At 52.7% G+C, this 14,058-nt stretch overlaps 1 protein-coding gene across 1 annotated transcript in view; it reads right to left on the minus strand.

Moving 5' to 3' along the window:
- LARGE1 (LARGE xylosyl- and glucuronyltransferase 1) overlaps positions 1 to 9,950 on the minus strand; it is a 428,233-nt gene extending 418,283 nt beyond the window's left edge. Inside the window, exon 1 of the mRNA XM_036297621.1 lies at positions 8,935 to 9,950. The gene's annotated coding sequence lies outside the window, so the exon portion shown is untranslated. The remainder of the gene's footprint in view (positions 1 to 8,934) is intronic.
- Between the last annotated feature and the right edge of the window lie 4,108 nt (positions 9,951 to 14,058).

Consider the following 14,058-nt stretch of genomic DNA (forward strand, 5'->3'; position numbering starts at 1 on the left):
CCACTGCTCGCCGTTAGCGTTTCATTCGCTCGCCCAGACAGGGCTGCCAGATGGGTGCCAGGTGCTCTCCTCACCTGTGTGTTCCTGATGTCAAGCAGGAACCTGCACAGAGCAGTTTAGTGAAAAGTGGCTCCATCAAAGAGACAGAGTGTAGAGCCCTTGGCAGGAAGGAGTGGTTTCGACAGGCAGGACAGGTGAGAGGATGGGGAGTCTGATCCAGCAAAGGAACAGCAGTAACAAGCCCCACTGGGGAAACAGCCAGTAGGCTAGAGGCAGAGAAGACCTTCAGAGGGTCGCAGGACATACATACAGTGAAGCAGAGACGTGGGGAAGCAGGGGCGAGGTCAGCGCCCAGACAGCAGGCTACGTGGTGAGTCCCAGCTCCATGCTTCACGGCTGTGTGACCCGGGCAAGCCTCAGCTGCCACGTCTGCAGAGTGGGCGTGTGAGACCAGCCACCTCCAAGGGCCGCTGTGAAGATGAAACGCACAAAATGCTCAGATGGAAGAGCGCCTAGCACCAAGGACGCGGTTGAGAATTGTGCCTTTGGGGTAGAACAGACGGAAGCAGGGTGTGTGGGAGGCAAGGGAAGGGGGCAGAGGATGGACCCCTGAAAGTGATGGGGTGTGAGAAGGCACAGTCAGGCTGCCCCAGGTGCACAGAAAGCCGGCCCTCCTCCCACCTGGGTCATTCTCTTGACCTCCCCGGCCTTAGTCTCCACAGCTGTGAACCGAAGCTATTGGTCTAGTGGGGCTCCACGCTCCCTCCCTGCCCTGGTGGCATCTCAGCTCTGCGTTACCCAGAAAAGGCATCCATGAGCATTTACAATACTGAAAAGCCTGGATGGGAAGGATTCACACCAACAGCGAAAGGGGAGAAGACACCCAGACGGCAGAGGGCAGCTCGTCCTACTGGGGTCAGGGCACCGCGTCCTTCCCTCCCTCGACTCAAGCGCACTTCATCCTCCTGACACGCGAGCCACGCCTCTCGCCTACATCTACATCCACATCATCTGGGAACTGTCATCACCAGCTCTGAAATACTATCATTAACCATCCATCCTAAGCCTTGTTGCATTTCAAATGCTTTTTAAGTCACTTTCTTCTTTTTTTAATTTCTTTTTATTGAATTTTAGAGAGTGAAGAAGAGAGAGGGATAGAAAGAGAGAAACATCAATGATGAGAGAGAACCATCAATTGGCTGCCTCCTGCAAGCCCCCTTCTGGGGATCAAGCCCACAACTCAGCAATGTGCCCCCTAACCTGAAATCTAACCAAGATCTCTTGGTTCCTGGGTCGGCACTCGGCCGCTGAGCCACACGGGCCTGGCTCAAGTCACTTTCAAAACAACCTGGCACATGCATCTGAACATGGTTTGGACCATGACCCCTCCCCTCAAGCCAGAGAGGTCCAAGTCCCTACAAATGGAGAGGAAAGAAGCACACAAGACATTCTGGTATTGTACTTCCCTCGCCTTTTTACAAAGCCTTCGGTGTCTGAAACACAACAATGGTCCCTAAGAGAACTCATTTGCTGATCTGAAATGTCCTTCACATTTGTAAAGTGACAGCTTCCTGCAGAGGCCTCAAGGCATCCAAGTCTGTACACCCACAGGAATTCACTCACCTCTCCCTCCCCCATCGCCCTGAAAACACGACCACTCAGTATTTATTCATGAAACAAGACATCCCGCATGGACACAAGTACTGAGGAAGAGTGGACCCACTAAGCACAGGCACCAAGCCTGGAGGCGGGACAAGGGCCACCTGCTTCTCACTCTGCCTGTGCCTCCTCCGCTGGCTTCTGGAGCGACCACGAAATGCCATTCCCAGATGAGAGCTGACATCAGTCAAGGAGGCTGGTCCACAAATAGGGTTGGCCTATGAAGGACCTACGTCATGGGGAGGGATGGTTCCCAGTTAGCCACAGAAATGTGAACCTGACTCAATTGTAGCAAACATGTTCAATGCAGCCAAGGCAATCCCAAACACAGAATAACTCTGAAGAGCCCCCCGATTCCCTGCCGAATTTAAATTAAAAAAAGGAAAAAAGGAAGGATGAAATCCCCACACACCCATGTTCTGCTGTCAGTCCTCCTAAATCTGAATGCGACCATGGAGAGCTAGAAAGATCAGCACGCTCTTTCTTCCCAATTGGCCTTGGTCCTTCAGGAAGAAAAAGCTATGCTAAGAGCAAAACCTCCCCCGGCAGTCAGGGCTCCATCTCCATCTGCCGGTCCAAATCGCGGCCCCTTAATGTGACAAGAGAGGCTAAAATTATGGGTGAGACTGCACTTTCCATTCTGGCCGCGGCCTGTGATTATCTACAACTCCAGGTTGCCCAAAATTACCTCTGCGGCCTTAAATGCCTTACATTTTATTTCATTCCTAGAACAAATTCTTTTTTGGAAACTTTCCTAAGAGATAAAGGAACAAAACACCAAAAAGCCCTAGATATTTCAGCTGCAGGGAAGAGCCAGTAGGCAAGCTTGATTTTGAGGGTTTTTGTGGGGGTTTTTTAATGTCTCATGCGTATCGCCTCTACTGTATCTTTAGGAAGAACAAAATTAATTCCATGTCTCTACAATTGAGAAGACTCGGAATCTTGGGAACGTACCTAATTTACTGTATAAACCACCCTTGGCCTTGATATATTCTTAGAAGAATGTGAGGGTGGTTAGGGAACTCGCATAGGAGGGTGGTTATGACTGCTGTCTCCGGGAAGAATGGTAGTTAAGTGAACAATCTGAACCCAAGTAAGTGACATGATGTGGTAGGTCTGTGGTCACCAAGGATCTGGAACTACTGTTCCTGTGTTTTAGATAGTAGGCTCCTTGGCACGTGGACCTAGTGAGTGATTTGCTAAAACATTTGAAAAAGTTTCTACTTGATTTTAATGCAATAAGCGAGGCTCCCAAAAGCATCCATCATGATTGTGTTCATCGAATAACTTGAAATGCAACTAGCCCTTTTGAAAAGGCTGGCTCTAAATCCCTTTTGTTAAATAAAAACCTCTTGTACCCCCAACAACTACTTAACTTTAAATGATTTGCTTTGCTTTTAAGATCAGATTTTATATGCCAAGTTCTTCTAAAATAGGGCACTCTTGTACTTAGCTTCAATCGTGAAATAATAATGTAACAAACCTTAAATTTACATTGTGCTTACTTCGAATCTCCTCTTTCAGGAGGCCCTTGCCAGAGTGGTAAGTAGCCTTCTTTTAGCAACTCAGGTATATTGGGAGGCATGAAATTACGTCCATTTGCATTCTTCCTGCCTGTGCTTTTATACGATTGCTTTTCTGTGTCTATGCTTCTTCCAAACATCCTTCCCTACATCCTCGCCCAATAGCTCCCTTACTAAGCTAAGCTCCCAGGACACATGGAAGGGTTCCCCCTTTCCACGGTAGAGTCCAGGCTTTGCAAAATCACAAAAGGTCAAGTCAGCTTTCATCAACTTAATTTGGGGGGAAAAAATTACAATTGTTAGCATGCTTTTTATCACAAAGCATTTAACTCTCAAGTGGTTCTCAAAGAGCAATGTAACATTCCAGAACCAACAGGTTTGCACAATACACAAAGTCTAGCTGCTTTTATATGTGAATGACCTTATACATCAGAGAGGCTCTAACGCTGTCTGCATTATACAGACTCTTCCCCCAGACACAGCCGACTTGGAGATTCTTTTCTTCAGCATCGCATCCTTACAATGCTTTATGTTTCAAGGTACACAACGCCTTTGAACTGGCCAGACAGCTTCCCATTACACAGCTAGAAAGCTAGGACTAGTCCAAGCTTTGCCACTCAATAGCTTAAGCAAGACCTTTCCCTCTCGGGGCCTCTAAATTCCTAGTTACTAGACAAAAAAAGAAAAACAAAAGAACTCACTTATGCATACAGACAGGCTTAAGCCCAGAAAGGTCAAGAAGTATTCTAAGGCCACACAGTAAGTTAGCAAAGAATGAGGCAGCACTCCTTTGCCTCCCACTCAACACACGGAAGGATGGTAAAGACCACACACACACACACACACACACACACACACACACACACACAGGCTTCTTTTACCCCCAGTCCTGGCTCCTGTTTCTGAAAACCTAAATATACTTGGCCCAGGAGATTGCTGCTGCAACGGTGATTTTCCATTCTCTCTAATACCCTCTGGCGGTTACGCTGTTGATTTTCTTCCTGGCTACACAGTTTCCTCATTCCACAAGACACAAGCACGCACATACCCATCCTCAACATCATAAAACTCCTCCTTTTTCAAAAGCAGGAAAAAAAAAAGGTGAGGCCAGAACTGAAGTGATTCAAATACAGGAACCTTGTTCGAGCGTTAAATATGACCATAACTCTACCCAGAAGAACATCTGACAAGATGGAATTTGTTCTCACGGAGGATTCTTCCCCGACGATGTATCGCTTGCCAGTAACATTGTCATTTCTCCCACTGCTGCATAATCTCATAATGAATGCCCCAAATGAAACCCACGTACACAAGAGGGCAGACTGATGGTGCTTAAGGGACCTTTTCTTTATTGCATTGCTAACAGTTTGTTAAAGAACAGGCAAAATGTTACACGTAGACAAATAAATGACAAGAAAAAGAAATTTTCTTTCTCTGTTTTTAATAACAATGTGGGATGGTCAACAAGTACTCTTAGATCTTATCCATCCACTGTTCTCGCCACCATTTGCATACACAGAGCATGCAGCTGAGGTACAGCACTCAGCATGGAATCCTTTGAAACGCTTTCCCTTGAACATCAAGCTTGCTTCCCTCCCAAACATCCCGTCTTCCAGCCACACGAACTACTCCTATCCTGCATTCGCACGACACACCTGAAGGTTTCCATGCGGTTCCTCCTGCCCGGGATGCCTTTTCCTCTCTACCATCCTGGCGATATCAAACCCACCCTTTGAACAAACCTGCACAATAGAACTCGGCTCATAGTAACGGTTCAATGCCTGCCTCCCCAGAAAGACTGTAAACTAAACGTGCAACCTCTGGAGCGTCCACACAGAGCGTGGGATCTGTGATTATTTGTTGAGTTCATAGAAAAAAAGGCTTTTAAAAGACAGTTCAGTACACCTTAACTTTACTGGCTGCGGCCTTCGGCTCTCCGAATATCAGAAGGGTCAGAGGGAAACCGAGGCCTCTCAATGTCGAATGCTCCGGGGCGGAGCAGCCAACCAAGCCTGGTCAACACCAGTGGGTCCTGTGTGGTGGCTGTAATTCGGAGGTGGGTCCTCAAGGCCAGCCTCCTGCCTCAATGTCTTCCTCTATCTGTACCTCTGCCATCTGGCTTCTCTGAAATTCACAAGACTTCATCATGCCTTAGGACCACAGTATATCTCCTCTCCAAGACCAGTTTTCACTGGTCGATGCTCAATGGCAAATTTAATAGTGTTTTCCTGTTCCAATCTCTTACCCCTCGGCTAGACTGCACCTGTGAGAATCAATCTATAAAGCCTTAATAGCCGAAATAAAGCTTTATGCTGACCATTTTCCCTAGACCACAACAATCGCTCCCTTCAAACCACCTAAATAAGCACTAAACACAGGGGTAAATGATCAAAACCACCGTCGAGCAGGCCCCAGAGTTCAGGGAGACAGACTAACTCATGCAGGTTCACAGGTTCCAAACGCAGAGTCTAATTCCACATGTCCACAAGCTGGGATGGGTCTTCAAACTCCACTAAGACCTAAATCTTGGCAACATTTGCCCTTTTTCGTGCCAGTATTCTAAACTGGGTCGTCTCTTCTTGGACTCTACCTCTTACCTGTCCTGTCTGCCCACCTCTGGAGTCAGCTTTGATGAGCCCTGGCCACTGTGGATAAGGTGAGCCTGGGCAATGGGGCTTTGTTCTTCAGCAAAATAGAATTATCTTCCAGTTCTGCAGGAGGAACGCTAGACATGAATGATGCAATACTGTTGACCATGCAAACCTGGACACTAACCACTTCATACTGTTAGCAGTGTAACTGCATTATCAAATGTCATGGTACATCTGTAGACAGCTGACACTTGGAAACCACGCCGGGTTTAGCGAAACCCACCCACACACAGTGGAAAATCGACACATAACTTTTGACTGGACAGTGGGCGGTTCGCATCCGCAGATTCAACCAATGGCAGATGGGAAACAGTTATTTTTGATCCGCTGTTGGGGAATCTGTGGTTGGGAATGTGAAGATACTGTTTCCCATCAGGGTTTGATGAATCCCCGGAATTCATCGGGATAGGAAATGCTGATTGTATTTCCTGGGAAAAAAAAATGTGCGCATAGGGGCACCCACAGAGTCCAAACCCCGTTGTCCAAGGGTCAGCTGTAAATATAAGGAACGTACTTCTAAGAGGATGCTAGTGAGAAACTGCATGTTTAGTGGGGTCGAATCTGGACACCATCTAGAACGGAGAAAACCTGGTTTTATGAAACCTGCTGAGATGTGCGGTCCAAAATCCAAAAAGGAGACTTTTGATTACCAACTCTTAGGGAACTTCAAGTCAGCATGGTCTAAGGCCCAAAGAATATAGTTGGCAGGAGGGTCTGTCTCCCAAAAATGCATAGTGCTCACTGCCTGGCCAGTGTGACTCAGTGGTTGAGCGTCAACCTATGAACCAGGAAGTGGTGGTTTGATGAGTGTGCAGGAGGCAGCCGATCAATGATTCTCATCACTGATGTTTCTCTCTCTCTCTCTTCCTCTCCTTTCCTCTCTGAAATCAATAAAAATACACATTTTTAATTGTATAGCACTCATATACTTGCAGATGATATCTTAAGTTTTTCAGTCTCACCCAGCCCAGTAACCCTTGGCAGGTCCCCTGTTCTGAGTTGTCCAGAGGACACTTTCGATGTGAGCAGGCCCATCACCAAGCACTGGGAACCCACTCATCAATGCGAGCATGCACTGGGCACCAAAACACTGGCTGCACGAGTCCAGAGGTAAAGCACAGCTCTTTGCTACGGGGGCCCTTGGGTTTCCTTCCCTGGTGGCGGAATAGAAAGCTGGTCCCCCTAGTGTCCTGCCACTGGAGGTGGCTTCCGATGGGAGACACTCCTCACGCTGCATCCAGTTTACAGCACAAGCTCAGGAACCCGGAACCAAACCTCCGCCGCCACCGTCCCCAGGACCTATGGTGAGTCGAAAACCTTTTATTTCATTGAGGAGGCCCTTCTAGTTATGGTTGAAAAGGCAAAGGAATCTGCATCCTCTCATATCAAAAAGTTAACCCACAACCCGGCCTGCTCCACTAATGAAGGCAGCCCACACTTTGTTAGTGATGATTCCGCCACTGGAGAGAGATCGATCGATCTTCGAAAACCTCTCTATCCTACTTGGGGGGCGGGGGGGGGGGGGGGGGGTCCTTTCCCCGCCACTCTTGAACACCCACTAAGATCTCAATCTTGGCGGCTTTTGCCTCGCTAACCCAGTTCGCTTTCTTCCCGGCAAGGAATGAAGAGGGCCAGGCTGGAGAAAGGTGTGTTCTCCTCAAAGCAGTTTTCACTGAAGTGAAGTGCTCTCGAAGCATAAAGGTACACTAAGAGACGTGTGAAACCTCACAGCCGGGTGGAGGGCTCCGCATGCCTGTGAGTCGTTCATTCATGTCACCCACCTGTGCGAGACCAGACAAGAAAACCACCCCTTGTCCCTTTCCTAATTTAGAACCTGCCCTTACCTTAAGCCTATGAAAGCTGGCTCCCGAGGTGGGAAGACAGGAGAGCTGAGGAACATTAACCCGAGGTGACAGCCTCTACCAGTGAATAAGCGCTTCGGGTTCCCACCGTGTCACAGAGCGGCATCAACAGCAGGTGAGGTGGAAGCCCCACCTGCCTGCGCCGCCCCCCCTGCCCCCCCCCCCCCAGTCCCCATAAAGGAAGCCAGAGCCTGCGCTCTCTCTTGGGGCACTTACATAAGACCCTGTGAAACTTCCTGTGACATTCACAGAAAATGTAAGCGGCTATTTTGCTCCCCCGGGAGATCATTTTAATGGACCAAGTGACAAAATTCACAGATTTGGAATTCAGCAGACCACTGAGGTACATCATCAGCTCAGGGACAGAAAAAAATCCATCCCCACTAAACAGGGTCACTGGGGGGAATGGGGGGGTTGGGGGGGGGTAGACTCAATGTCAGAGAGACAATCTGTTCCTCGGATGTGACCCATTTACAATCAGACTGTTCCAGGGGGAAGCTCGTCGGTGTAACAAATTTCAAACAGGCAAGACAGGCTTTGCAGAACTGAGGCTCCTTAAAGAGAGCGTGAAAAGAAGGTAAGAAGGCGATGAAGAAAATAACTTAAGGATGCAAACTTTGGAGCCAGGCACTCCACCTTCAGAAGCGGTGACAGTCCCCAGACTGCCTGGGTCGCTACGGACTGATCCTCATCACAAGCAGCCTGGTGACACTCTGGTTGGGTTTCCTCTCCACAGACATCGCTGCCACCCAACCACTCTGTCCTATAGAGGGACTCGCTAGCTGTGGCTGCTCACCCCAAATCCGCCTCCACTCTCTGCAACAAGGAACAACGAAAAGTTCTTCCCAGCCTCAGGAAAAGGCAGGTGGGGATCGTCCAGGAGGGATCGCTCCAAACACAGAAGGCCCCCCCCCCCCCCAAAGCACAGGGGGTTAGGGGTGAGGGGTGCAGACACATCCCCTCCTGTTGCTAACGGGAATTTTCTTGCTGGCTCCCTGTTAACAGACCGTGTGCCTAGAAGACTGGCAGGCCCTGGGACGGGTCCTGGGGACAAGAGTCTAAGAGTCTGGGACTTGCACTTGCAACCTCCGCAGGGCTCTGGGCCCAGGCAGCGGAGGGTGTGACCACACGCCCTCTCTCTGCGCCAGTACAAGGGGTACCAGCTACAGGTTCGGAGAACTTGTCCAGCGCCGCTCACCGGGCGCCCCGTGGCGGCTCTCTGGCACCCCGGGCACTTACCTTGGCCGTGCCCGCTGCCAGGCAGAGAGAGACCGCGAAAGAGCTGTGTGGCGCGGCGGCGCCGCCTAGGAGGCGCAGGGGGTCCGGGTCGGGGTTCCAGCAGGCGCTGCCCGGGTCCGAACGGCGGTGCCGAGCGCACCCTTCGGGGCGGTCCCGGGCTCCGAACGCTGCGGGCAGGGACCGGGCCGCCCGAGCCAAGCACTCTCCCTTCTTCCTCTGCCTCCGGCGCCGCTGTCTGGAGTTGCTCCCGGCCGCGGGGACTCTTCCGAGCCGGGGGCGCCCCGCACGGGCAGAGGCCTGGGTGCGCCTCGGGCTGGGTCCGGGGAGGGGGCGCTGGGTTGAGACGCGGGGTGGCCGCCAGGGCTGGCTCCACCTCCCGCGCTCCCAGCCGCTTCGCCCCTTCAGGGCAGGGCCTGTTCACTCCCGGCCGGGCGAGGCGAGTGCAGCCGCGCCCCCAGCTTCAGGCGCCCGGGGTCCCGCGCGGCGGCGGCGGGGCAGCGACAGTCCAGTCGGCCGGGCGCGGCGGCGAGTAGGGGGGGTGCTGCAGACGGCCGCGGCGCCCCCTCCCCCCGGGCCTGCGCCGCCCGCCCGCGGCTCCGCGGGAAGGAGGCGCTGGAGAGGGCCTCGCCCTGGCCTGGGGCGCGGGGCTGGGGGCGCGGGGCCGGGGGAGGCGCCCCGGGAAGGTCACCGGAGCGGAGGCGGGGCGCAGCGCGGTGGGTGCAGGGAACCGAAGAAGGCGGCCCCGCGCTGCCGCCGGGAGCGCTCGCCGGCCTCGGCCGCCGCCGTTTCCGAGACGCGCCGGCTTCTCCGAGCGCCCGGCGCTCGAAGCTGGGCGGCCGCTGCAGCCGCCTCCGGCAGCCGGGCGCCACTAGCCGGAGCCGGCGCGCGATCCCCGCCTTCCGCGCTCGGGCCAGGCGGGGCCGCCGCGCGGGTGCTGGCGGGGCGGGCGGGCGGGCGGGCGCTGGGGTCCGGGCTCCGGGCTGGCTCCGCCGCGTGCCCAGAGCGCTGGGCTCGCTCAGCAGCTGCAGTGACTGTGTGTCTGTGTCATGTCTGTGCAGCTGGGGGGGGGACCGCGAACCAGGGCCGCGCTCCGAGCGGGGGCGGGGTCTGCGCCCGCCTCCGTCCCGCCCCCACCCCGTGACGGCGCGGCTGGCCAATGGCAGGTGCCGCAGCCGCGCGAACGGAGAGGCCGCCCCCGCCGAGGCTCCGCCCCCCGCCGAGGCTCCGCCCCCAGTTCTTCAGCCTGCTCACCAGCAGACGGAAGCAACACCCGGATCCGGGATCCCGGCCCGGGTTAAGAGAAAAGGGTGCCAGCCAGGAGCTCCCCTTCCTTCTTCCCCCAGCCCGACTGCTCCGGGCCACTTGGGGCCGCTCCGGGCTTGGCGAGCCTCGCGGATCGAGGGGGAAGGGGAGCGGGGCGGGTCCGCAGCTGCCGCCGTAGAGACGCTAGCGGGCTCGAAGGGCCGTGCTGTCTGTCCGCGCTCCCTGGTACAAAACGGCGGTCCTGAGAAGTAGGAAGTTTCCCCGCCTCTACCTTCCACTCGGGTCTCCCCTTCTCTTGTATGGGGCAGCCTGAGACTGCGGGGAGCCACGTTGAAGGGCTTTGGCAGCGTCATTTTGGACTCGGTATCCAAGAATCCGGTCCAAGGTTCCCTATTCTTTCGGGGAAACTGCACTTCTTTGCCGCTCTCCGCCCCCCCATTCACGTACCCCCATGCGCGCGCGGCGCACCCCCTCCCCATTTAGATTTTATTCCAGCTCTTTCCCTCCCGGCATGAGAGCCCCGCGCGTAACATCCCGCTGAATGAACTGCCAGTCTCCCATTCCGAAAGCCGAGAGTAGGGCGCCGAGAGTCCTTTCGGGCCATGGAAGGAGTGGGTGCCATTGGCTGGGCGAAGGGGCGGGGGCATGAGAGTCGGGGAGGCCTAGAGAGAAAACCCCGAGGAAGAGAAAGCAGAGAGGCAGGGAACGAAAGAGGACGCGGAGGAATGGACTACTCCGCCCGGGAGACCGGAGCTCCGGCGTGCGATCCAGCTCCCGTGTTTTTCCTCTGCTCGGTCCCAAGGCTTCTGGGGGACCCCTACCCCCGGGGCCCCCACCTCTCCCCAGCCGGGCGGGGCCCTCCGGGTCTCAGCCTCGCCTCCCTCCATGCACCCCTCTCTTAGCCCGGGAACTCAGAGGAACCCACCCCAGTTTTAGGAAGGGGCAGGGGAAGGAAGCAAAAGCTGAGATAAAGTGCCAGGGTGGGGAGGGGGAGGGGTGCGTAAGAAAAGGGCGCCCCGCTGGGGCTGCCGCGCTGACCCCAGGCCCCAGAGGTCAGGCGGAGAGACCTAGGGCTTCGGAGGTTCGGCCGCTTGGCTCGCTCCGGACCTTGCTCCTAGCTACCTGGACCCAGCCCTTAGCTGGACCCAGCCGGGACCCTTCCCCGGTCCCCTTCCTTCCCTCCAGCTCTTCAGGCAACGACCCCCGCCCCTTTCCACCAGCAGCCCCCCGCTGTCCCCCAGCTCTGGGGCGCAGTTTACCTAATCTCAGCAGCCGACGAGCCGAGGAGACTGCGAAAAGAAGGTTGCGGTTGCACAGCAGCGTCTCCGGCGAAGAAGTAAAAAAAAAACCACAGACACACACGTTTGCTTTGAAGCTTTGGGATAAGTTAAATGCGAAGCTGGGGTCCTGCTCTCTTATCTCTGCGGGAGTAAGTCTCACCCTGCACGTTTGCAGGGATAGGAGATGGTATCTGGTTCTGATGCCATTACCGTGTCGAAGAAGAACATTATACGATAAAATATTATCTAATATCCGAGAGACCATTAGAGTGTCAAAGTTTAATGCCAAGCCTTTTAGCCGGAACGCTGCTCCGCTCTTCCTCTGACGTGCAGCCCGGCTCTGGAACGCGCTGAAACCAAGGGGGTCATTTTTATTTTTATTTTTTTTGCAGACGGACTGCCCCTGCCTGCCTACTCACTTCCTCCTCCCCTATTCCAGCCCCCGGCCTCCGAACAGGGTAAAGTTAAAGCAGGAATTGGGGCTTTCTTTTTATTCAATGCTTTGCTAGACACTTCATTAATGGTGCAAATGGCATTATTACAATATATTAGCATATGAATAAGGGTAAGGTGACTGAGGAAGAAGAGGGAGACCTGAAATTTACAAGCAAAGAGAGAGAATGCAATAACATCAGAAACTAAAAGATAAGCATATGGAAAAAGAGATATCCCCGTTTTAACTAAGTGTAGTGCATCTCTGGACCGGATTTTAGAAAGAAAAATAGGGGCATCGTGGAGGAGGGAGCAATATTCATTCTGGTCAGTAAAGTACGTCAAAACATTTATTTCATTATTTAAGCATTTCACGAAAATTACTTGTACCAGTTAATAAGCACCTTAAATTTGTAAAAGCTTTTTTTCTATCAATTCAGTGTTGCAGTATTATAGTCATTGGAAAAATCTAATGTTCTAAGTGAGAGGAATGTTGCAATGTTAATATGTCAAGCCCCACCCATGCCCCGCACTTAAAGAATTCATTTGTCCCACCAAACCTCGTGTAGGATGTACTTGCCTATGAATTAGAGCCCTTTGGCACAAACCAGGGTATAAATGTCTTAGAAAGAATTTAAGCTGCGACATAATATAGTATGAGGGATGCAGAATAAAATATGTGAGGCGATATATCTGTTACTTCTAAAGAACCTGAATTGCTTTTGCTAAGGACCGAGACGTGAAAAAATACTGAGCCCTCTCGGCGAACTGTTCTCTATTTATCTCTACACAGTTACTGTACCTGTCACAGGACAGTTTCAGAAAGGTCTCTTTAATCCGGGTCAAGGAGACTAGTCTAAGAAACCTGTCTTAAAGTAGCCACTAGGGGGCCCTAAAGGCATCTCAAAGAGGGAGCCCGAAAAACGTGCTCACCTCGCTTTTCGGTCTCATTTTCCGTGCACCTCATGGAACTGGAATCTAAAGACAGTTAAGAGTGGGGTGCAAAGTGTGGAGGCAAGTGGGGCTTTGCGGTTTGAAAAAGGCCAGAGCCCCATTTTTGACTCATGACTCATGAGTCAAGAATGTGGCTTCCCATTTCTTTTCTTGTCTCTGAAAAAATACAAAAAAAAAAACAAAAAACACGCACAACAAAAAAGGAATACTGCACTCATTGAGATGAAGGGGGCCGGATTCTTTTACCATCTGAAAGTCAATCCAAGTATTCTCACTATTACAGATAGAGCCTCTTTCTAAGATTTTTTTAAAATATGTTTTTATTGACTTCAGAGAGAGGAAGGGAGAGGAAGACTACTTGATCGGCTGCCCCCTGCACACCCCCCACTGGGGATTGAGCCCACAGCCCGGGCATGTGCCCTGACCAGGAATCGAACCCTGAACTCCTGGTTCATAGGTCGACGCTCAACCACTGAGCCATGTTGGCCGGGCTCTTTCTAAGATTCTAGGGCTTTTTTCCCCCTGGATTTTGAACATTCTTCAAGTCCTGGGTAGCAAGATGAACCTTTAGGGATGATATGAAAAATATATAGCAACCTATACAGCAGGGCACCCACCAACTACGTTATGGGAATTCAAGCCAGCCGTGGGGCACTAGCACAGCTGGTAGGCCAGGTATTAAATTCTTTAGTGCTGCATTCTGGTGAAATGGCGGTGTGAGGACAGGGTGGTTCCTGGGGGGTGGCAGGTGTAGCTGGAGTAGTGGTGGGGGCAGGGGAGCTTAGTGCAGGGGATACTTAACCAGCCAGTATGAAGGACTTCAATCTATATAATAAAAGCCTAATCGACTATTAGAGCAGAACAACCAGAACCACTGGTCACTATGATGCACACTGACTACCAAGGAGCAGATGCTCAATGCAGGAGCTGCCCCCTGGTGGTCAGTGCACTCCCACGGGGGGCGTGCGGCTCAGCCACAAGCTGGGCTCAGGGCTGGCGAGCACAGCTGCGGTGGCAAGGAGCCTCTCCCACCTCCATGGCAGCTGTAAGGAGCAGTGAGCAGGTGGGTGGTAAGGAGCAAGGGGTCCCAGCCTTCGAGAGGGTGCAGGCCCAGCTGAGGGACACCCCCCCCCCCCCCCGCACACATTTTGTGCACTGGGCCTCTAGTATTTTAATAAATAATGTTATATTTGTC

Source organism: Myotis myotis, unplaced genomic scaffold (assembly GCF_014108235.1).
Source record: "Myotis myotis isolate mMyoMyo1 unplaced genomic scaffold, mMyoMyo1.p scaffold_m19_p_3, whole genome shotgun sequence".
Taxonomy (NCBI): Eukaryota; Metazoa; Chordata; class Mammalia; order Chiroptera; family Vespertilionidae; genus Myotis; species Myotis myotis.